This window comes from Monomorium pharaonis, chromosome 10, assembly GCF_013373865.1.
Source record: "Monomorium pharaonis isolate MP-MQ-018 chromosome 10, ASM1337386v2, whole genome shotgun sequence".
NCBI classification, from domain to species: Eukaryota; Metazoa; Arthropoda; class Insecta; order Hymenoptera; family Formicidae; genus Monomorium; species Monomorium pharaonis.
This window is the reverse complement of record NC_050476.1, coordinates 4,523,165-4,546,474: the sequence shown is the minus strand read 5'-3', so window position 1 is coordinate 4,546,474 and position 23,310 is coordinate 4,523,165. Positions and strand designations below refer to the sequence as shown.

The following is a 23,310-nucleotide window of genomic DNA, read 5'->3' as shown; positions in this document are numbered from 1 at the left end:
CATTTTTATTTGCATTCGGACGATTTGCGATTCGATTTAAGCTCCTCCAAATGTACCAGCAGCTCGATAAAGTGGGCGTACATCGTGATTCACATTTATTTCTCAGGTGAATCAAATTACGAATCGAGAAACTCAGCAGATTTAGGTCATGCCGTATATAAGTGCATATGAAAGCAATAAAAACCGCAAGAAAGACGAAGACTTCAACATTAAGCTTTTTCGATTTATTTTAATCTAATCTATTTTAACTTTATACTTTTGCATTTTTTATCTTAGCAGTTAATAAAATTGTTTTTTCATCTATATCTGTTACTTGAAAAAGAGATAAAAATGTTGTGAAAAAAAATTAAATTATCGGTTACGTAGGATCGCGCTTCTAAAACAAAAATAAACCTTTATCTCGAAGAATAACCATATCAGTGAACGCAAACAGCGAGATGCAAGTAGCATCGTATAACAAGCAGAGCTTGAAAAAACAAAGTTATTTCTGTGCTTATATATGCCCGAGAAGAAGATAGAGTCAGAATCAAGTAAACGATGGAACAACTCGAATGACAGGACGTGACAAATAATACCTCGGAGGTCCACGTACTATTATGTAAATTTCATTAGAGTTTTTGTGTCACGACAGTCCCTCGCGTGACGACTCCGCGAAGCCTATGGGACCCATTATTAACTTTCTGATTTTTTTATTCCTCATTTCAGTGTCATTCCACTTGTCACAAAGATATTCTTTTTTAAATGAGATCGAAGAAATCAAATATATGTACATTGATGGTAAATGATTGTTTTGGTAGACTGATAGAAAAGCTCTAAATATGCGGTAATATAGTGAAAATTAAATTAATGAATAATAAATACTGTATAACGGTATTAAACATATTAAAATCCTGTCACTAAGTGAAACATGACATTAATTAAATTTAATCGCAGGAGATTCAATTATACTTGTGCTACTTCATAAAATATTACAACGCGGTATTTATAATTTATCGTGGTGGTCCTTTGTTCGTAGATGCGATGAAAGATTCATAATTCAAGGAATATCACCGCTAAATTTTATCGACGTATTATTCATAACAAATAAGTTTTGAACTATCGGTGTACACATGCTAACATTCCGCGTGCATTTGCTTTAATTTAAATTCGTGCGTCGGCCAGACGCGTCATTGATACCGGGAATAAATATGAACGCCACCTTCTCAATCTGATTCTTATACGCCTACAAATTTTATGGTGAAATTGCAGCGGATGTTTAAGTGCACGCCCGGGGCGCATGATATCCTAGAGCTGGGCACTGAAATGGGAGTCTGTCGCCATCGAGATTAGGTATATGACGGGAGGAAAATCTAGGTACGGGATTTCCTTCTCTCGTTTTCCCCGCGGGGCTTGGCATAACAGTAAACTGACTTGAATCTTTGTCCGCCATCCCGCGGGATAAGATTCCGTGGTAAAGGCGGGACAGCCTTCTGTTGACCTCGCAAATACCGATACTCCACCGAGAGCGACGACGCCACGGCTTACGGTTCGTGCCGACGTATCGAGTGCGCGCGGCGACATATATTCGTAAAAAATGATACCGCCATGGATAGATGGAATAAATCTCTCCGCGTGTATTTTACGGTCGTTACTCTTACATTTGACTGAATATTCGATCGAATTATAAAAAATAGTTTGTGACTTGACGTGTTGCTTTTACTGATCAACGTGTCTACCATTCTATCTTCAATTTACTCAATTTCGATAATAACATCTAAAACGAACTAAAATTTAACTTCAAACAATACGACAATTAAAAAAGCTTTTAACATTTGTAAACTTTATTGCTTAGATATAGATTATCTTAAAATAACTTTTAGTTACATATTTTTTGTGGATTATTTTGCGTCATATTTAAACGTGATTAAATTAAATTTCAGAAATTCAGATGTACATCAGATTTATTGTGGGCGAATTTCGGTGATAAGATAAATACATGTGCGCAAATAATTGTAATCTTATGAAGACAATCACGCAATTATTATCACTAATGAGACTGTTGCATTGTATGTGTATGCGTATTTTATCTAAATTATATTCTGTCTACTAAAATAGTGGAAATATTGGATAAACGTCAAATTAACAGATATTTCAGATTAATTTACCGCGCATTTGCGGCACAAGAATTATTCATAAAATTGACAGATATTGTATTCATAATGCTAATAGTGGCAACCGCGCATAAATATTTCCATTTTATATTACGTATTTTACTTTGCGTTATATTGAGTCTCACGGTGAATTTGAATAAATACCAGGCCAGCGATTTCTCAAGCTCTTCGTGAATAATCGATCGCGGTCTCTGCACTATCGCGTTACGAAAATACTTTTATATACAGAAGCAGAAATGGAGTCGTTGGTAACATTTAAATATTATCCATACGTGTGCGATATTTCAAGACGAAGCGCCTACGATTTTCCACCGTTGCGTGTAGTTAGGTATATAATCATCGTAAAAGAAAAGCAAGGGAATGCCCGCGCATTCCGTTAAATTTTCAGAAAAGAAGAAAATACTTAATCAACGTTAAGTCACTACTTGTCTTGAATTGAATTTTTAGGATTAGCTATATCGTTAATGATGACCTAATGATGACATAAAGATAAACAAGTTAAACAGTACACAAGAAAATTTTGAGAATTTTAATTTCAAAGATTGGAAAATTCTGCCGGTATTTTACGAAGAGCCCCGGCGACGCCCACGGCGGGATGTCCCCCGCGAGGAATAAGGTCCACAGCTACAAGCACGGTGGCGTATGAATAAATTCATGGCGGCAAAGTCAGACTGTAGTGGTAAACGCGAGGAGGGTGGAGAGAGAGAACGGTGGGCTAATCCAAAACAATGGAATGCGGCGGGTGGGCTAAGCGAATTAATCTTTCACGTTGCCGGATGCACAATGGGCCAACGAAGTTACATGATAATTACGCGTGGGATTCGTTATTGTGTATAATTTCGACCGGTCGACGTTTCGGGAGCGTAGCCTCCGCGCAAACTCGCGGGCGCGCATCCCTCTCCCCCTCCCCCGAGAGAAACGTCTGGCTCTTAACGCGACGCGCGTTTCACGTTTGTACCGCGACGTTCCTTTTGTAACGACGAGGGTTTCGGCTTCTTCATCTTCTTTTTATTTCCCCTTTCTTTGCGCGGAAACGCGCTGAAGGTGTAGCGAGCGCGCGTTGAAAAATGGCGCGGTAGAAAGGAAACGGAATAGTCCGCAGTTTATTTCCCTCTCTCTCTCTCTCTCGACCCGAGACGCGTTTGCGACCGTCATCTCGAGATATTTCGCGGTATTGCAGCTTCAATTTGTACGGCGTCGAGCGGATACCCGAAGCGCTCGCTCGAAGCGAACCCCAGGGTTACTCTAATTGCGCGCATTGAATCCATTCGCGGTAGCCATGGTGAATATCCTTCCCCCTATATTATATACTCAGGGTCCGTCCTAGAAGCCCGTTTTGATACTTTTGTGACTTCCAGCCCTGTTGAAATCGTTATTGGGGTTTTGCTGAGATTCTGCGAAGAGGGGAATGCCCGCGAAATTAGTGAATTATTTCCGTTCGATATTTCGATGTTTATTAAAATCAATAAACGCAGAAATGAGCAATATCTTTATTTATATGAAGAAACAGAGTATTTCCACGACGGGAATTGATCTCCTTTGATATTACCCCGAAGATTCGACGTCTTGGCTATCAATTCAGCTCGCTAGGACAGAAACGTAGTGACGTTCGATAGTATATATTCTAAGAACGTCTTTCCACAGAGTCTAACCCTCGTGACGATCCACGCGAGAGATCAACGAATCGATGTACTTTAAATGACACGATTCCCTCGTGCGATAAGAACGGTTTGCTTTCAGCTTGGGAAAGCTCGCCAAATAAGCGGGACGAGCTCGAGTGGCTGCGAGAGGCATTCAGACAGAAAGCGATAAGATGGCCTTACACCCCCAAAACGGAAATTGGACCTGAGCTACGCATCAACCCTCGACGGTCGCTGGAACGTGGACATGTCGCTCAAAGTTTCGCGCTTTGCCATGCGCACGCGACGCGCAATCACTTTTTGTATCTCCGAAGACCGGTCCCTCGCAGACCACGGGTCTATTCAGCGAAATGTGTATACTCGGCGACGAGCCAAGCCGCCAATCTTGTATTCGATGCCAATCCGACGTTGTCGTACAATATTTCTCCGGTTTTGAATCTAAATGTCAGTGACGTTTAACGAAATTAGGCGAAACACTTGAATCTCTTTTTCTTCCGCCCTCCCCCATCGCGTTCTTTCTTACTCCTTCTCTAAAATTATCTAAGTGCTACATTCAGCAATTCGTATATCTTCGATCCCTAAAACGAAATTGTCTTTTGAATGTCGCGATTTGTGATGAGATTAAACCGTGAACTCGTTTTGCGCATATAAACGTGCCAGTGTATCAGTGACATGGATCTAAAATGCACCAGTGATCACGTTACAAACGTATAGCGTAAATTACACGTATGCGATAACGGTATTCTTGGCACAGTTCCATTAGCATATGTTTTACTGAATTCGGTGACCTAGCCATAATCTTACATGCAATTGGAAATATTAATTTGCCAACGGTGCGCGACAATGTGCAAGAAACAACGATTGAGTGCAGTTTTCTATGATGAGAAACTAGCGGATCGAGATTTAGTTTGACCGGTAATACGAATGGACGGATAAATGTTGTTACACATGTGTGTGTCGCGAACATTTCAGCATTTTGCGCTTCGATGAAAATGTATACGATGTCGCGGCGTCATCTGCTTCTACAACAGTAATTACATTTTGCGATTGCACTTGAACGTGTTCGGCACCAAGCTCCATATTTATGCAACACACCAGCGAGAACGGATAATACTTATTGTGTACGCTTCGCGTGCACTTACGGTTTTGTAAAGTTACTGTACTTGTAAACTCTATTTACATTTACACGTACAACACTGGATACACAGTTGCACAAGGTATGGGAAATTATTAGATTTACATTTACCATCGTGAAAATTCTCCGATCGCGAATGAAATTTTTATTATCCGCAGGAACACCGCTCGAAGAGTATATATTCATTTTCGGATAAAAAGCAATTTGTTTCAAGTATAGTTATAGAGTCTCTTAGTCGATAATGTGGCCGAGCTTTGACCCGTTATAACACCTGCCTTGTATACCGGTGCTGTAAAAATGACGCGATTGAATTTCAAATCGCGGGTCGTCGACCCGAATTTTTCACGAGCGTTTGATCTGATATTTAAAAAAAGCCTCGCTTACGTGGATGTAGATCACTACGCTATAATCTCTTGACTTTCGAAGCGGCATGCAGAGCAGAGATGATCGATCGGCACGGAACGGTGTAAATTCCGGAGACTGGCTGACTCCGTTGAATTTGAAATTTTCTCCGGAATTTTCATCTCACGCGACAATATCAATATCGATTGTATCGACGAGGATAACGTGATGGCCCTCGGATAAACCAGACCGGAAGGGACACTACACGCAGACCGGTAACACGTGCTACGAGAGTCTTGCGATAGATAGCCGTGTATCCACTAAAACCCTCGATATCGCGCGCGCCGAGTATGCAGCATTGCTGTAGCTGGTACGATCTTGTAAGGTGACATGTGTATGTGTGACAAATAGCGTCGAATTTACAGTCGCATAACCGTAGTTTTAGCTGACCTATTTCTGGTTAAGTACCGCTCCGATAATGGATTTAATTATCAGGAATATGAACATTCGCCGCTCTCGAATAACGAAATTTGTATACAGCACGTAGTTGCAACTGGCGGCGACTTATCCCTCTTGTGCAAATGTGTGTTTCGTGCAAATATTTGTGCCTTGCAGAGGAATTGAGTTCGCTGTACTTCGATTTCAAATTCGTGGATCACTACCGCCGTAAATAGATATCATATATTTTGCTAGGTCGTGATATCTTTGTCTTCGGGTTTGTTGGAATCCTCGATTTTGCGAGGATCGTCGTAAAGGGGAGAGAACGAGCGAATGCACGAATCGCTGCGGAGTATCACCAAATGAATACGAATGACTGTATTACAATGTGAGATATTCGGTATTTATTACGTATAGGTGCAATCGATTTAACTTGAATCTGTTCAAATAATGTTGCTGTTAGCAATAAAAAAAAAAAAAAAGATTGAATTGTGATCGAAACTTTTCTACAAGCAATTTACTTTTGCCCATCTCAAGAACTAACTATTTTCTTTTTCATTTCAGGTAAGTACGTAACGTTATCTTCCTGGACGCATAGATGGTGTGTGAAATCTTTGGATCTAGTTCTGTAAGTAAATATCGTAGCTTTATGTCATTGAACCTTAAATATATTTTAGTTTAATCTCTTTTTCTCCGTAAACTTTTTACGACAAATTTGATACTTGAAGATGTTCCAGAGATATTTAATTTTATTTAAATATCTTAAAAAATATTACGATTGCCTTATTAGTCGGGAAATTTGATTTTCCCCTGAATTTTGCTTGTTTCGACCGCATCGCGAGCAGACGCATTAATTTTATCTTGCCTTCCCCCTTTCACTTTGTTTTGACCATCGTCAGTGAAATTTATACGGAAATAACGCGCCTGAATAAATTGCACACTTAATTGTGATTCTAAAGCCTTGCCCTCCCCCGCTGGGCGCGACCCGTTCGTGATACATTTTTAATACCGCGGGACATCAATCTCGCATTAGCTCACTCCTTCCCCGCGTGCACGTGCAAAAAAGCGGGAGTGGTTCTTGAAAGATCTAGAATTACGTGACACGTAACGACCGCTGTTTTCATTTATTCCTCTTCTTACATTCCGTTTGTTGCACTCCCTCGTCCTTGTGCCCTACAGCGCCGGCTTGAAAGCAAGGAACATCGTATTTTATGGATCTTAGATTATGGCTGCAAGTAAAATGGGACATTTCCTTCCTGCTGATACCTTGAAGGTCATTAGTGGCAATCTGACATGCGCGCATTACAAGTACTAGGAATATAAACGAATAATTCTCTCTCATTAGTCAGCCATCGTTTTTCTAAATTATATTTGAATCGAAGCGGGCTTTTGTGCGTGCTATTGAAAGTCGATAAAATAAACAGCAACGTTTGTAGCTCCGAAACAGTTTTGTGCTAAACAGCCGCCAGCGTTATGTAGGCAACAAAACTGGTTTATAAATATAATAATTTAGGCTTGAGGGAGCAAGCAAATCGATATTTAACCGTGACGGTAGTTACCTCGTTATCGCGCGAGGTATTTGCAATCGACGCACGAAACAGTTAGCCCCGCTGCAAAATGTAAAAAAAAACACACACACACAATCGCGCAGCCACAACGCGATTGTCCCGATAACTTTCATATAGTGTGAGCTACTACTGTGAGAAGAGGCTGGAATTGATGATAGTGCCGCGCACTAATTACGAACTTTAACGCCGCGGATGTGTAGTGAAATCGCCGGACTTATTAAAAGTCCACGCCTTCACCGCCGACCCTGCGAGATCTCCTCTCCCTCCTCCTCCAGTCGATCTCCGACTTTAATCAACACGCCGGGCAGATATGCGTAAATTATTGGCGAGAGATGGAGCTGAGCTACAAACGGGAGGCCGTACGCTTGAAATATTAGATGCGCGTATCACATTCGCTGACACGATTATCGTATCGTAATTCGCTTCTCGTTTAAAGTCTCGGACGAAAATTTTTAGCGCGCAGCGTTCGGATCAATATTGAAATCATGCTGCCTCTCTGCAAATTTACAATAAACTCGTAGTTCGTAGAGAGGTGAGTTAAGGGCTTCTATCGATTAACCCGGAAGCGTAAACGCGTGCTATCGTTTCAAAGCTTGTAGATGCAGACGCGGAAGTGTAATATAAAGGCGAAGAGGCTTGAAAGGAGGATATTGCAGCATAACAGAAAGAGGCGTTATGAAGGTAGATAAATATATGTACGCTGCCCCGAGATGATGTTCAAGTGAGTGTTCAAACGGGAAACAAGGGAAGAAGGACTCGCAAGGGTGGTCTGCGGGAAGATAAAGGGCGGTCGAGAAGTAAGAATTCGATTATCTCAGCGGATGCTCGAACTTCTCTCGGATTTCCTGGTGCGGATAATGGAGCACTCTTTGAAGAAAGCTTTTGCGCGCGACCGAGATACCCGCTCGCTGGTGTACTCTTTTTCCATCCTCTTCTTTACGCATCTACCCCTTCTTCTCGCACGCACACGCGCTACCTACCCCTTTCTTTCCCTCCACGATTTCTCATTCGTTTTATCGAATGAAAATTCAAAGCTGCTCGCGAACGAAAGGTAAGGACGAAAAAGACGAAATAATCGTAGATAGACAATGATGACAGAAAGAATTCACGTTACGCGCGAAGTAACAGACAGGGAGAGTGGAAAGAAAGAGAGAGGTAAAGCGCGATGCCAAAAGCGAGGAACAATACCAGAAATTTTAGCCGGCAATCGAGACAGACGGAGAGAAAATTATAGATGGAAAGAGAGACAGAGACGTTCAACACGAGATAAAGGGTTTGGAATCTCAGGGCGGAACTTCTGTCAGCCTTGCCGTGGCTTTTGGCTCGGGAGGTGAATTCGGCTTTTAACGGTATACGGTCTGAATCACCCTGTCGCGTCGCCAGGGGTGATCGAGCACATGCCTTTACGAGCGATATGAGCACCACGCGCGAGACAACGGTAAACGTTACGTTTAACTCTGCCGCATTTTGAAGTACATGGTTATGACCCATAAATCATCGATGTTTGCTACTTGGATTGTTAGGCTTGTTAAGACTGTCAAAATTAGTTAGCTGTTTTACCACTTTTCTTTCTCTTTTTCTCTTTATATATTGTGTATAAATTATATTTATCACGCGACAGCAATAATGCCTAGCATAAAAAGAGAGTATATTCTTTCTTAAAAAAAAAAAAAAAAAAGTTTTTCTCGAGGATATTTATCCTCTTTAAGAATAGTAATTAATTCAGTTTTTAAATGTTGATACAGGTTAGTCTGGCAATTAATTTCCGCAAAGATAATTTTTTATTCTTGGTCCCCTCTTAGCGACCCTCTGTTTGAAAAGCGAGGGCTGTATCGGCCGCGTAGATGCTTTACTCGTGAAAAATAATGCTCGCTGTTTTTTGCTCGAGTAGAAAGATTTTACCGTAACGTGTTATCTGTTTACCCTGTACGCTCGTCGAAAGGGATACCACGTGTCAAACGCATACGAGAAAGGAAAGAAATTTTTTGTCCGCGCCTATATGTCTTATATAAAGCCACGCTGAGAGTCATTCATCATCTCGTACTTTTTTACTGCCGTTCGGCAAATCAACAGAGAAAATCTTAATCCACTTCTCGTCGAGGAACTATCGTCATTAGTTGCGCTATGTTTCGCTTCCGATGATATCGTCGACTTTTTAGTGCATTTTAGCCCGTCTTGTTTTCGTCGTAACAAACTAATCGAAATGTTGGTTAAGTTTAATACGAATTATTTTCATCGTCCTCTTTGCTAAGAATGAAATAATTTAAATATGATTTATTTTTGTAAATAAAGTATTCATTGATCGATGATTGTACACAAAATAAAATTTAAGCATATAGTACACTGAAAAAAAGTAATATATTCAATAAGATATGTAGTTGCGGGCTGTCAACTACAGATATACTCAATACAATAATATATGCTATTGCAGTATTAATATTGTACTTGCATTAATAGCAAATATTATTGCATTGAGTATTTTATGTAGTTGGCAGCCCGCAATTACATATGTTATTGACTGTATTACTTTTTTTTCTGTGTATTACTGAGAAAGAATAATGTTATAAATTAGATTGTATTGTAATAAATTTCTAAAGAATGCAAAAAATATTTTTTAAGACATATTGAAATAACGAAAGTTATTATATTATCTTTAAGAAAGAATAGAATCGAGAATAAGGAAGGTTTATTTCAAACGATCTGGAAATTATTATTCACTGCGTATGCGTCATAACAACTTGGAATTCTGGGGTTTTGATTTATCTAACTAAGATTCGTAGCTCCCCTCAAGCATTTCTCTCTCTCTCATTCGCTCGTTCTTCAATAAGCTCAGTTGTGCGTTAATTGCCGCAGGGGTTTGGATGATTCTCAATAACTGAGAATGTTCCTAAATTTTGACGCAAGTAATCAACTGAATTGAAAAGCTGTTCAGAGATTTAGACTTCCCTTTTTTGCTGCTGTCATCCTATCCTTTCTTTTTTCTCTTCAACTTACACAATCACAATATATACATAAAAAAGAGGGAAACGAGAGGTAGCGAGAAGGGATAGAGAGAGAGAGAGAGAGAGAGAGCCTGTGTGGCACTACATTGTTGGCTTAACTGCTCGTGGAAAATTGGGTGGGCAAAGCTTTGACAGGTTGTTTGGTAAACAGGCTCATGCGTTTACGCACAAACTGTAGGCAGTATACACGGTATCCCTGCTTGTGATTCGTCAATGCCCCCTTTTAGTACGTGTTACCATAGAAAATAGCCCATCGCAAAGAGATTTCGCAGTCTGTGGCACAATAGCTAGAATTGTATTTTATTATAGGTGTGTCGAAAGAACAGTTGATAGACCTCTTATGTGATGAGAGATTTCGAAACAATAATGATTTGAAAAGCGCATGTGTAGTAGATGGTTAGAATGCCAAGCAGCGGTAAGGAAGGAGATAAAATTTTTAGGACAATGGTATTGTGTCGATAAGATGACCAGAAGGGAATTGTAGGTAGGGGTGGTCGAAGCGAGGACAACGGATCCAAAAGAACGAATCGAAGAGAGTTGATAGGTAGAGGGAAGCTAAGGAAGGGGAAGAGATGAACCTCTTCTTGCGGTCGTGCCTAGCCGTTTTAAGAACTCCCATCGCCGTCTTCCTTCTCTTACTCACGATAGAATTGACCGTTTCTATTTTACAGCTCCTTTGTTCTCATTTAATTCTTATCCTGGGCTTATTGCGTTCTGCCGGTGTCGCCGTGCGATGTACTTTAATGGGAATCCATTTACGATCGGCGATCGATGTTACCGCGCTCAACGGGGTGCAACGGATGTCACGTGTGAGGGAAAAGCTCTACTGAAACAGGACCGATGAAGTAGAAGGCAACGCAGGAGGCACGGGGGATTTGCAGTTCGAATTTATTAAACTCGACGGCTACCGGGGATTTTTATTAAAGGGCAAATATAGCGGTCCGTAAAACGTTTAATATTTGGCGCACGAATAGTCTGCGAATTTTTTTTATCAATTTCCCCTCGATTTTTCATTGTATTTTCCTATCTCGCTGCGAACGAAGTGATAGTCGTCGCACGACACGCGTTACCGGTGATGGCTTTCCGTCATTCAATTAAGCGAGCCTCTGCCTATTGGCGCCGCGAGCGGCTTTATTGTTGAAATTCTGATCCGTTCATTCTCGATTTCCTTCGCAGCAATTTCGCGTGCTACCGATTTTCCGGCGGAAGCCAAACGCCGTCCCGCAATTTCGTTTACTATAAAACGAGGTAAGTAACTCGTATTTGAAAAAGCTCCCCATCGCTCCGGAGAGCGAGAAGTCTCTCGATCGTTTTCGAGGACATTTGTCCCTTTGCTCTCAGAGCACGACGCGATAGCGGTGTTAAAAATTAAAAAAAAAATAAAATAAATAAAAAATCTGCGCACTCGCGTTAATAAAACCTAATGCAAGTCAATCGTCGGACGGCACATGGCGTCGGAGATTCTGGTTACCAGTGGAAATCAAAGTTCAATTAACTTTTCTACGGGAACAATCGGTGGCTGATGAAGCGAGGGCGCGAGGATCGCGGCGATTCGCAATCCCGGTAGAAACGCACAGTGTTCGCCGTTGCAGGAAACTACGTTGCGTCCGTATACACACTCGCGGATTCTCCGATACGCGAATATAGCGCGCGTATATACATTTTTCTCTCTGTCTTTCTTTCGTTCTCTCTCTCTCTCTCTCTCTCTTTTGCACACACATTCCCCTCTCGCAATGCGCTGCTGTAGAAAAATACTCGTTTGTTTTTCGCTGTCTGCCGACCGCGGAACGAAACTCCTCGGCTATCTCGCTTGGAAATACGCAATTCCTGTACTTGATTAGTTTCCTTTGCACTAAAGGGATTTTTAACCCGGCCAGGCATTCAAGCTAGGAACAGTGCACACGTTAATCGCGCCGCCGCGCCGCGCCGGGCCGCGTCGGCCGAGGCTTTAATTCGGCCGCTGCCTCTCGGTATCGAGCGATAGTTTTCAGCCTGCATAGCGAATGCGGAGATTTCCATTAGTTTCCGTACTAAAACAAGAGGTACGATCTCCCGCGATTAGCTCTTATACGCGATCAAGATCCGCGGATTCAAATTAACACGCGTGATTTATACGGTTCTGTCGATTGTTCGAGTAAAACGGGATATCTGATGCGGAGTTAAAATACGGAAGTTTGCCTTTTCATTACGTATTCCGTGCTACGTGCGTTTATCTGACGCGCATCTGACATTTACAAACCGATGTAAAATTCACTTTACACAAATGCAATTTAAGACGGAATGTGATTTCTAAAGCTTTCGGCGCACATGGTATTCATCTCTCAGATAAGAGCACTCGAGTTATTCTCTATTAACTGAATAAATAAAATGAATGTCTAGCTGCGAGGCTCCGAATAAGTTTTACGTGTACTATAAGCGTGCTGACCTGACGCGACATATATTAAATAGAAGCGCATCATACATTTCATCGCAGACACGTCAGCAGACACCCTCCGAAATTACGTCAGGGTTGGCGTCGCAAAAGTGAGACTTCTCGCGCAGCTTTGCTGCGTTAGCACGCAAGTATAAAGTAAAACTTTAACAATGAGACTTCCTTCCGTCAGGATGCATACAGCCACGCGCAAACTGAAAGTGGAAAGGGTAGTTTGCGCTTGTTCTTTTGTCGCGCTGCTCGATGACAAACACGGCGACGTTAAGTTAAGAAGGGTCCTCCTCTCCCGAGAAGCATAACGGGGAACGTTGTTTCGCGGTAATTACGTGGCGGTTATGGTCGTTAGATGAAATTAATTAGAAGCTACACTTTGGCCCGTTCAGCCACCCTCCGGAATCTTCGATAGGCTGAATACTTTAACTTGCAAAGTTTTCTGCGGGAAAAGCGGTTAAAGCATACTAACTTTCCTCATCAAAGCAACGAGAGCGCAGTTTGCATGTAGAGGACGGTCATGTATTTAAATATCGACGTCATTAATTTGTGAGAAGCGTACGAGCACTCATTTTTAAAAATTGAAGACTTCAGTAGTAAGAGTGAGGTGAATTTACGTCAAACACCAAGACTTCTTCTCAAAGACGTCATTTTAATTTACTAGATGGGCAATTAATATAGATGCTTCATTTTTTCTGAAATTATACGAAGGGTTTCTTATAAAAATCGAACAAGTTCTTTTTTTATTTGGGCCAGAGCTACATTATTTTCTATTAGTAGCGTCACATCGTAAATAATTTTGTTTTGATAAAAAAACAGAAAACGGGAAATTATATACTTAAATAGGTAGTAAATGTAAAATTTCCGACAAGAATTAAGCAAGTAGTATCAAATGAGTTTTCAAAAAATTAATTAAAGCTCACTTAATTCATACATTTGTTATATATCTTCTCAGAAAAATTGCTATATTTATACAATAAATGAGAAGTTTTTTTATGAAAATTTAATTTTTCGAGCTTGTTTGGTTTTTGTAAGAAACCTTTTATTTATTTTAATAATTTAAATTACATGAAAATATTTTTAAGATTTGACATAACACGTGAAACATATCCTGTATATATTATTGCATGAACAATAGTTTCTTTTACAAATACACATTTTTCTGGAGGACTAAGAACGTAACTCTAAGGATCTAGGCGGCGGAGCAAAACACTAGAAGACGAGATGCGGCAGAAGTAAAAAGTCGGAGTGTAGGAGGATATAGTCGTTAAATTCGCGTCGTAAATTATGCGAGCGCGTATATCGTTCGTTCTTCCAAGATGCTTTTCGCGGATGCGCTTTATGTAAAACACAGTTGCCGGCGTTCACGGACCGTTATGTCGCGATTACGCGCTGCTTTTCAGGCAAACAATGTACACTCGTCTCGCCGTAAAGATTCGACTGCCGGGCAATGCGAAAAATCCTCCCTTCGAATACTCCATGAAAACGAGATGTAAAAATTCTTGTAATGATGCAAAATATAATATTATTATTAATCGGAATATATATAATTAAATAGAAATCAATATTTTTACATTTATCTCACCGTATCCGTAGTAGACGATTTACAACGATAAATGACAGGTCGACGGTGAATGAAAGTAGTAAGGCTCAATAGTACTACTCGTAACCCTGGAAATCGCGCGACAGCGGTCAGACAGAATTGAACTTCGTCGGCACGAATCGCTCGTAAAACCATCCGGTCGTTAAAAGATAAGCCACGTCCGGGTCCCGGTTTACGTGCCGTTTCGTGTCGATGGACGAAAGGCGCGCGGACAAAATTGGCTCCGCACGAAAAATCACAACTCCGATTCTTCCACCCACACGCCTCCAAGTCCGGCTATCCCGCGATGAAAGGACTTGATCGAAGATGGCCGTAATGAGACGCGGCGAGGATTTTGCGTGAGACCGCGCGCGCTGATTAATGATGCTATCGACGTATTCCGTGAGGCGTAGAGAGCAATCAGTCTATCCACTTCCGGCAACGGAAGATACTATCAGGTTTGGCAAATACTCGACTGGGACGCGATAGCGATTACCGAGACGTACGTAAAGGTACACGCCGATTGCTCGAAATTGGTTATAGATTCGTATATTAGACAATTTAGACCGGACGATTTTCCAACGATGTTTGTGCGAGATTTTATTTCGCGTGTAATCCTTAATTTTTCCGAATGCCAAACGAAAAAGAAAAAAAAAACCGCGAAATAGTTGCAAAACATTTTTTCTTCGCTGTGCTTTAATTCTGCATCACCATCGTTGCGAAATCTTGCACGTTCATTGTACGCCGGTTGGTTACATTATATAATGAACTTAGGACGAAAAAAGCTCCCCTGTGTAGTCTGTCACGCTACTTTTGTATTCGCATCGCGACTGTCACTAAATTGAAAGAGCGAGAAAGATAGAGGCAGAGATATCATTTATTATAAATTTAAAAAATTTTCTTTTTGGAGATATCTCGCGATGTGTAATCTGATTTCTTTTTGCTTCTTCAACAACGACAACAATTACATCGGATTTTACAAGATGTATCGAGCACATTGGAGAGAAAAATGCACGGCGCGTTTATTAAGTCGGATTTCAAACAGAAAAGTAAATATCAACGTAATAAATCTTACGTGCGTATCATTTCCCTTTTCCAGTTGCAAAAATTTACAGCCGGATCAACACAATACAATTCACGATACTGGCATATATCTCTTTAAACATTAACTAAAGCAGCCGACTCGAAAAAGAAGTTTTAAGTCCAAGCGCTGTTGCTTTTAAAATATGGCATAAAATATTCAGACCTCCTCTGTTCTCTGCAGGAACGAGGAGTGCACTTGACGTAAAGGCCGGGCTATTAAAGGGTACGGGGTCTTGGTTAAAAAAGTCGAGACACGCGAGGCGAAATTTCCAATGTACGTTAACATTGGCGCCTGGGCAGGGGGACGTAACAGCATCGAGATGTAAGCAGTCGCCGTCGCCGCCGCCACCGCTGCTCCATGTGACAAATTTGATATTTTTTCGCTCCCGTTTAATCCACGAGCCGCCGAGCGCTTCGACTTTTATAACGGCTAGGCAGGCGCACCATGAATTTAATATATCGCGAGCGGTCTCTCTCTCTCTCTCTCTCTCTCTCTCTCTCGCGCGCGCGCGCGCCCGCGGAGCGACTTTCCATGAATTTCGCGGCGAACTTAAAGGCGCTTTAATTTAGGAGTTAACTTTAAAGCGCCGAATACATTACGCGAAGCGTATATTAACATCGGCGTTGAATTTCAAGCAACTTCACTAACGCGGAACTTCGTATGCGATATGTGTTTTGTGCTTTAAATTCAATTCACGATGCAAAGCGAGAGAGAGCGCCCGGGCGAGCGCGAGCTTAAACCTTTAAATCTCGCCGATGCATAAATGTTTAGACGCGATGGCGGCGGTAGCGCGGACTTTCGACGGGGTAAAAAGATTGGCCTTGTCTTCCGCAGTGCCGCACCGAACGTTTAACCTGCGACAAGAAACGGAATATTACTGCGGCCAGGGCTGCGAGTATCGCGAGGCTAAGGCTTTGGATCGTCGCTCCGGAAAAGTGTTCCCCGGGATAAAAAGCGACGCTACTACACCGGGACGCAAGAAACGGGATGCACCGTGAGTTTTGTACCGGGCGCCGGAACCGACGCTTTCCGGTTAACCGCGAAGCTCGAAGCTCGTCGCCCTCCGCGAAATCCCGCACAACAAGTACCCCGGTTATTCGGTCCACTCACGTCCGTCGGGACAACGACGACGACGACGACGACGACGACGACGACGTCGCGAAACTTTTTCTTCCGACCGACGGCTCTTATCCGTGTGCAAATATACGAGTGTGCGAGTCCGCGTATGCGAATTTGCGAAGCGCAGGAAATGAAGTAACGTCGAAGAGCTGCCGGGATGCGGCGAGACCACTTTGCACTTTACGTATCAGGAATTCCTTTTTCCGCGACACGAGAATGTCCGCGGCCACCGCGCTTCACACTTTAATTTCTTGCCGCGTGACGATTAAGGGACGTAATGTCTCTTGGTATATAAATTATTTAGATCCCGTGAAGACGTGAGGACGTGCGCTGACGGAGATAAACTTTGAATTGCCAGGAATCGCTTAGACGTTTTCGATAGCATTTCGTTAATGATATTGACTGCTGAATAAGTTCACAAACTTTCGCGTTAGTTCTGTGTTTGCCTATATTTAATTAATGTAATTAGTTTCCGAGTACAGGCGCCGTTCCCCCGGATTTATCTTTGATATTTGATATTCACGGTAAACCCCCTTTCACTATACGCTCACATTACGTTGACGTAATCGCTGTGGTGCCGTAGAAAAATTGCCGTGGTGGTCTCCCCGTCGATGAACTATGTCGAAAAAATATTTCGGTTACCGTTTCATCCACGCTGAATTGATGAATAATCAGGGCAGTGACTATACCGAGCCGCGCGATGCGGTGGCTGCCATCTCCGAACTTTGTAATTGATTTCGAACGCCTCGTCTGCGTTCAGTGTGACAAATCAAAATCACCGTTTCCGCGGTGCGCGATAATGAAGTTATTAGGTCTCTAGGTGGTTGTCGCCGCGAAGGGAGATGGCTCGCCGCCGCGCGACGCTGCGGGTGCAGTTTGTAATTTTGAATTCTATATCGGAGTTTACAGCTTATTTACTTTAACTCCTCACTAGTTACGGATTCCATTTTGCTGGCCGCGCGGCGAAAATTTCATTCGAAGCGACGCAATTTTTACTCTGCACGTTTTTCTATTATTTCCCCATGCGCATTTAAATCGAAGCGTAATATACTTAAATATTATGTGTTCTCGATTGCAAAAGCGTTTCGCTTTTTATCCGAAAATCTCGAGTCGATTTTGGATGTGGATGTTGACGCAGAGAGGACGTAAAATCGACCATCTCGAACACGAAACTGACAGGCATTAAACATTTATATTACATTCGGAAGTGTCGTTATCATTTCCTTTCAAGTCATCCGTTTTACTCGTGCAACCCCTTTTATTTTTGTCCGACGATCTATCGTACACAAAGGACCGTACAATTTTCCCGTGTCACGCGTTAAGTGCCATTAAACCAAGTGGCCGCGACACATTTCGTGTTCGACCCCGGAGATTCGAGATAACGTAAATTACAAGGGACAAGGGTCGCGCAGATTAGATTGCATCTATGTATCAGAATTGCATTACGATCATTTTCAAGAAATCCTTTAATTTATCACACCACCGTATTGGATATCACAGGTTACCTCTTATTTAAGTGAACAATACACGTAAACGCGCGCGATTCAATTTTATTAGTGACATATTAACGTCGATTTGTAAGAATTGAAATATATGATTCTTTTATATTCCGCGCGTTTGAAAGAGAATCTTTCGTGACGTTAATCTAAAAGAAAAAAAAGAGTGAAAAAGAAGGGGGCGAGAAGAAAAGAGGAGTTTTACGGAAAGAGGGAAAAAAACCAGGTACCAACTATTGGGAGATAAATATTCAAGGTTTATAAATACGAGGATGGAGTATTACGACCTACGACCTCACGTAAATTCCTAGTATGCGTGCATTCGTGAAACAGACACGCATCGTCTTGACACAACGTTTTGCATACATACAGAATGTACTTTATGCAGACACACGCACGTGGGCACACGTGTGCATATAGGATATAGCCACGTATGTACCGCCGGTGCCTCGGGTAATGGCATATAATTAGGAACAACCCAGCCTACGTACTAGGCCTACAATTTTCGTTAGTGTCTTAGACCTCATGTCTCGCGTATGTGCACGACACACGCTCAATCGTACGAATGTGTGTACACGTCGCAGCACGTGTACATATGTACACCTGGACGATGCGGCATGGGCGTAGTATCGTTTGAAAACACTTGCAAGGTAACTTCGTAGCATGAACTTGGCCCCGCGTGTGTCCCGTACTGTTAACTTGATCGCTTAATTGCGGAGAAACGTGTGATTAGGAAGAAAAGGGAAATAAGTTAATCTCAGGAGTGGAAACTGCTTCCGCACACAACGGTTATATAACAGAATGAAAGTGCGCACGAAATTTAATTCTCTTTCAATTTTATAAAGCAAATATATTAACATTATTACATTTATAAAACGTTTGCAATGAGTATTATAATTGAAGTAACACAAAAATTATTTTTTGTCAAAAATGCGCACGAAATTTAATTCTCTCTCAATTTTATAAAGCAAATATATCAACGTTATTTCATTTATAAAATGTTTGCAATGAGTATTATAATTGAAATAACACAGAAATTACTTTTTGCTAACGAATGTCGATTTCCAATCGGCATGACAAGTTTCAAGGAATTCATCTACTTTCCCGACAGGCGGAAAAGATCTTAAGCATCTTATCGATTCAAAGAGCGAGGGTTCCTCAAGGTTTCAGGCAGGAATAAATTGAAAAGAAAGGAAGCAACGAAAGTTTCATGCCTCCCCGTCATGTCGCTCGACGTCGCGAAAAGCCTTACATGGCCGGAAGTTGGGACAAAGGGTAACTTTTGTGCATGCTATCGGCGTATATACACTCTCCTTTTCTGGCGGTTATTAATGAGCTCATCCCGAAAATTAATGATATGGTAGCGCCGAGCTCGCAGCGGAACGTCGAACAAGGACGGGAGAGCGGCCTTGAACGAGAAACGCCAGGCGTATATTAAGAATACGTAGGGGCGATGGTGCAAAAAGGCGCCAACGAAGCATGACGTTGCCGTAAAGTGAGTGTTTCGTCTTGAGAAACTTCCTTACCTGAACGTTATTATATTGGGATATAATGAGCACGCAAATGGGACTGATACATATCGAATCGGCTCGATGACGAGGATAGATGCGTATCTTGCCCTTTAATATCGACATCGATATCGATCGGCCATATCATCGGGAAATGTACGTATGGGCTATAAGAAGGTAATCAAGGACTCGGGGATATATGTCGTGAAATTTATTCCGCCGTCGTAGGTGTGCATGCATAAGATCGTTTTATACATCTGATCGCACGTTAGCGGCTCAGTGAGGTGAAAGCTAATTAAATAACAATTCCGAAGCGTTATATTTGCACCGCGGAGCAATATTGTATGCATAATCGAGGGACGTTTACTCTTTCTTGTGTTTTCCTTGAGGAGAGTAAGTCATGAATAATGTTAATTGTGGAGAAAAAATTTCCTATAAGGTATTTCTTTGCACGTTTGTTCTTAAACATACAGAAATAACAACTGTTCGGAACATTAAATCGCTTATGACAAGGAACACGCGAGTGTAAAGCGAAAATTTTCTGCTGGCAGCCTGCTGAAATTACGAGGGCCTCGGGCAGTTTTTCCGGAGTCGTAGGTGAGACGTTTTCCTCACATTTTCCCCGCGCGCCAGCGCAGACAGATCTAGCTGCGGTATCGCATGCTGTGTATGGCTGGCACTCTCTCTCTCTCTTTCTTTCTCTTCGCGTGTACATCAGCGAGGAACCGTGACAACTCCATCTCATACATGTCATTTCAATTTGTCCTTGGAATGGTTCTGACAAATATTGCAGGTGCTCTCTCGCTTCGGTCGCCGCCGCCGCCGCCGCCGCCTCTCCACCTTCTCCGACTCTCTCGCGACCTAGTGCCTCTCGTCCGAGCGAAATTGCTTGGGAAAAAGGCAGAGAAACGGAGGAGTGATGCGTACTCAGTCCGGAAGACGTTCTTATTGTTTTAAGGCGGACAGGTTTATTTACTGCCCGAATAACCACGTAGAGCTCGGGCCGTTCGCCCCACCACGCGGTATTAAATTGTGCGCCGCTGAAACTGACGTGGCACCATGCATTTCTTTCTCGCGATGTTGTTACCCAGGATTTTACGTCGGTCGTGATTCACTCGGCGGAGCGTAGGTGCGCGACAATAGCGTCACGCAGCGTGTATTAAGGATGACCCGGAGGAGAAGAATTGTTTTTGTACGGAAAATAAACATCACGTCCCGTGACAGAAAATATAAGCTTCATAATTACCGAAAACATTGTAAAAAGCTATTTAAAAAAGCGATAGCGTCGTTATGCAAATAATTAAATGTCTGCGCTTTAAAAAAAAATTGTTCAGAGGATTGCAATTCGCAGACAGTAAATACTATGAGGTAATAGACAGAAATCCATTTGGAAAAATAGAAGATTTGCTCAAGATTGCCGTAAGTAAAAATCCGAATCCGAAATAGAAAATAAATCTCGCTGTCGCGAGCGATCGTACGGGGAAGCGAATTGCGAATCGAACGAGAGCGATACCGAGATGTTATCTCCTGGAAAATTATTATAAGAGAAGCGCTATGAAAAGTTTTTTTTTTAAATCCACTCTTCGTATCGCGTTGAAAAGTTTTTTTTTCTGTAAGACACTAAACGTTACGGCATCTCGAATTTTTTTACGACTTTGAGTCGTTTTTCATTGTAAACTCCCGTTACCCGAATTCTTGCATGGCGATTACGCGGGGGTGAATAAAGCATTTTTGTGAAAATGAAATATCGCCAGGCTTCTTGAGAAGAAAGCCAGAATTGTGTTCAACTGGATCAAAGCCGTTCAAGGTGATGCGATCCTTGATGGATTCCACCACGCAATTCCCATTAGGAAAAAAATATCCCTGCGTCAAAGAAGCGAATTAGTAGGGATCAGAATGCAGGAGGGGAGGAAGGCCGAAGGACAATGAGAACACCGTCGTTTCTAACTGCGAAGATAAAGACTGATGCTATTTGGGCCAGGATCATTAGGAATTTGCCTTTTGTCGCCGTCCTCACGTTATATACCGAACCGTTTCGGTTCGCGATCTGCTTCCATACTTGCGTTCTATACTTTTCAAGCTCCAATTATACTCTGCTCAAAAGGTGGAAAAACTTGAAATCTCCATTGAAGCGTGACCGCTTTTCCTCCTTCGTTCTCCGTCGTTGCGATACGCTTTTTATATCCTTAGCTCTTTCTCTTTCTTTCTCTTTCTTTCTCGCTTCATCTCGCGCGTTTTCGATTGTGTCTCGTGGCGTCTCCAGAGATATCATTCCTATCGACTCACTCTTTTCTCTCTCTCTCTCTCTCTCTTTCTTTTGCTTCTTTTTTTCCAACCTCCTTCGTTGTCTGCCTATAAGCGTTTCGACTGAAATCGCTCGGCATCTAGGCAAGCAAGAAAGCAAGCAAGCAAGCAAGCAAGCAAGGCATTTCAAATGAAGGTTTCTCCCGTTATTTCTTTTTCCGCCACTCGAATTGCTCCTAGCCTCCCCTCTGTCTTCCGCCTTCTTTTTCGCTTTCTTTTGCACCTTTATGTCACTATCGTAGTTATCTGCATCGCTATTGTGCAAGCGACTTCGACTTATAATTTCGCTACCAAAAAAAAAAAACAAAAAAAAACAGGCATTATTAAAAGCCTTAGAAAAATCCTGCGTCTTTTCTACTTCTTTTCTAATTATTTTCTTTACACGAGACGGGCGAGTAATTAAATCGGTCAAGTCCTCTTTCTTCTTGTCGAACACTTTTTATTGTCAGTAGTTCTTGCAGTTGTTGTACTAATAAAGATGTATATTTAGAACATCGATTTTCCATGGTAACATGATTGATTTTGTTAAACTTTACAGTGCGTTTATCCAATTACTAAAGCTTCGACGATTTTTACGAAAATATACATAACTCATGAATTTAAAAGTGAACTTGATGAAAGTATATATATCTGTAGTATAATAACTGTATGACGCGGCCGTCTCGCGAGAAGCTTTAAAAGTGAACTACAGTGGACCACGTCGGCTAGGGGCCAATGAATTTTATCACTGTTCATATTTATCGGCGAGACGGAAGCGAGAGCCGGAGTTGCAAACTGCACCGACTGCGAGTAAATAAACCTCCAGGGCTCTTCGTATTCTCCTACGTCAAATCTCGGCTAGTACGACCGTCGTAAAGTCTCGTGAAGCCTCAGTGGACCGTCGTGAACCGTTTGACGTTTCGCATTTTACGTGATGATTCCCGTCGCCTTCGACCTATTTACCCTACGCTTTACATGTCTAAGCGCGTCTACATTTCGGATCGTTTCTGACGTCCTGTAAAATTCGATTTTGCCAGCAATCAATTTTTATAATACATCAAACGCAAATGACCGCTTCCGATGTCGTACTTTATCGGCGATGAGCAGTATGATCGGAATAATTATGTCGTAAAGTGATTCTTTGTACTTCATCTGCTGCTGCAAGTCGAAAATTGTTTGTCATCTGCCTTCTGCAATCTGTCTGCGGCCTCTCTGCTATTTTATCGAGAACAGCGTCAGTACGTTGCTGCGACTCGTTAGTTCGAGAAAAACGGGAAAACATAAGAGAAGAAATGGATGAAAATGTGTAGACTCGGCGCACAAACACGAATGTTCCCGAGAACTCTCGCGGCGAGGTAAAAAATTAACCATTAATATTAAATCGTAATATTTTTGGTGTGTAATAACGTCGTACCACTTTGCATACGAGATCTCGAGATAAACAATCCATTACTCTCTCCTGTTTTTTTTTTTTGCGACGAGTTTTTGCGCGAGTAGGAAGATGCGATGATACCGTTGATAGAACAACGTGCTAATTATAG

The 23,310-nt window shown here is 42.0% G+C and overlaps 1 long non-coding RNA gene across 6 annotated transcripts in view; it reads left to right on the top strand.

Moving 5' to 3' along the window:
* Window positions 1–23,310, top strand: part of LOC118647587 — a 440,336-nt gene that overhangs the window by 180,419 nt on the left and 236,607 nt on the right. Inside the window, exon 3 of one of the 6 annotated variants that reach the window (XR_004964783.1) lies at window positions 6,270–8,951. The exons of the other annotated variants lie outside the window; for them this stretch is intronic. This is a non-coding gene — a long non-coding RNA (uncharacterized LOC118647587). Of the gene's footprint in view, window positions 1–6,269; window positions 8,952–23,310 lie in introns of those variants that run through there. 6 annotated transcript variants of the gene reach the window in all.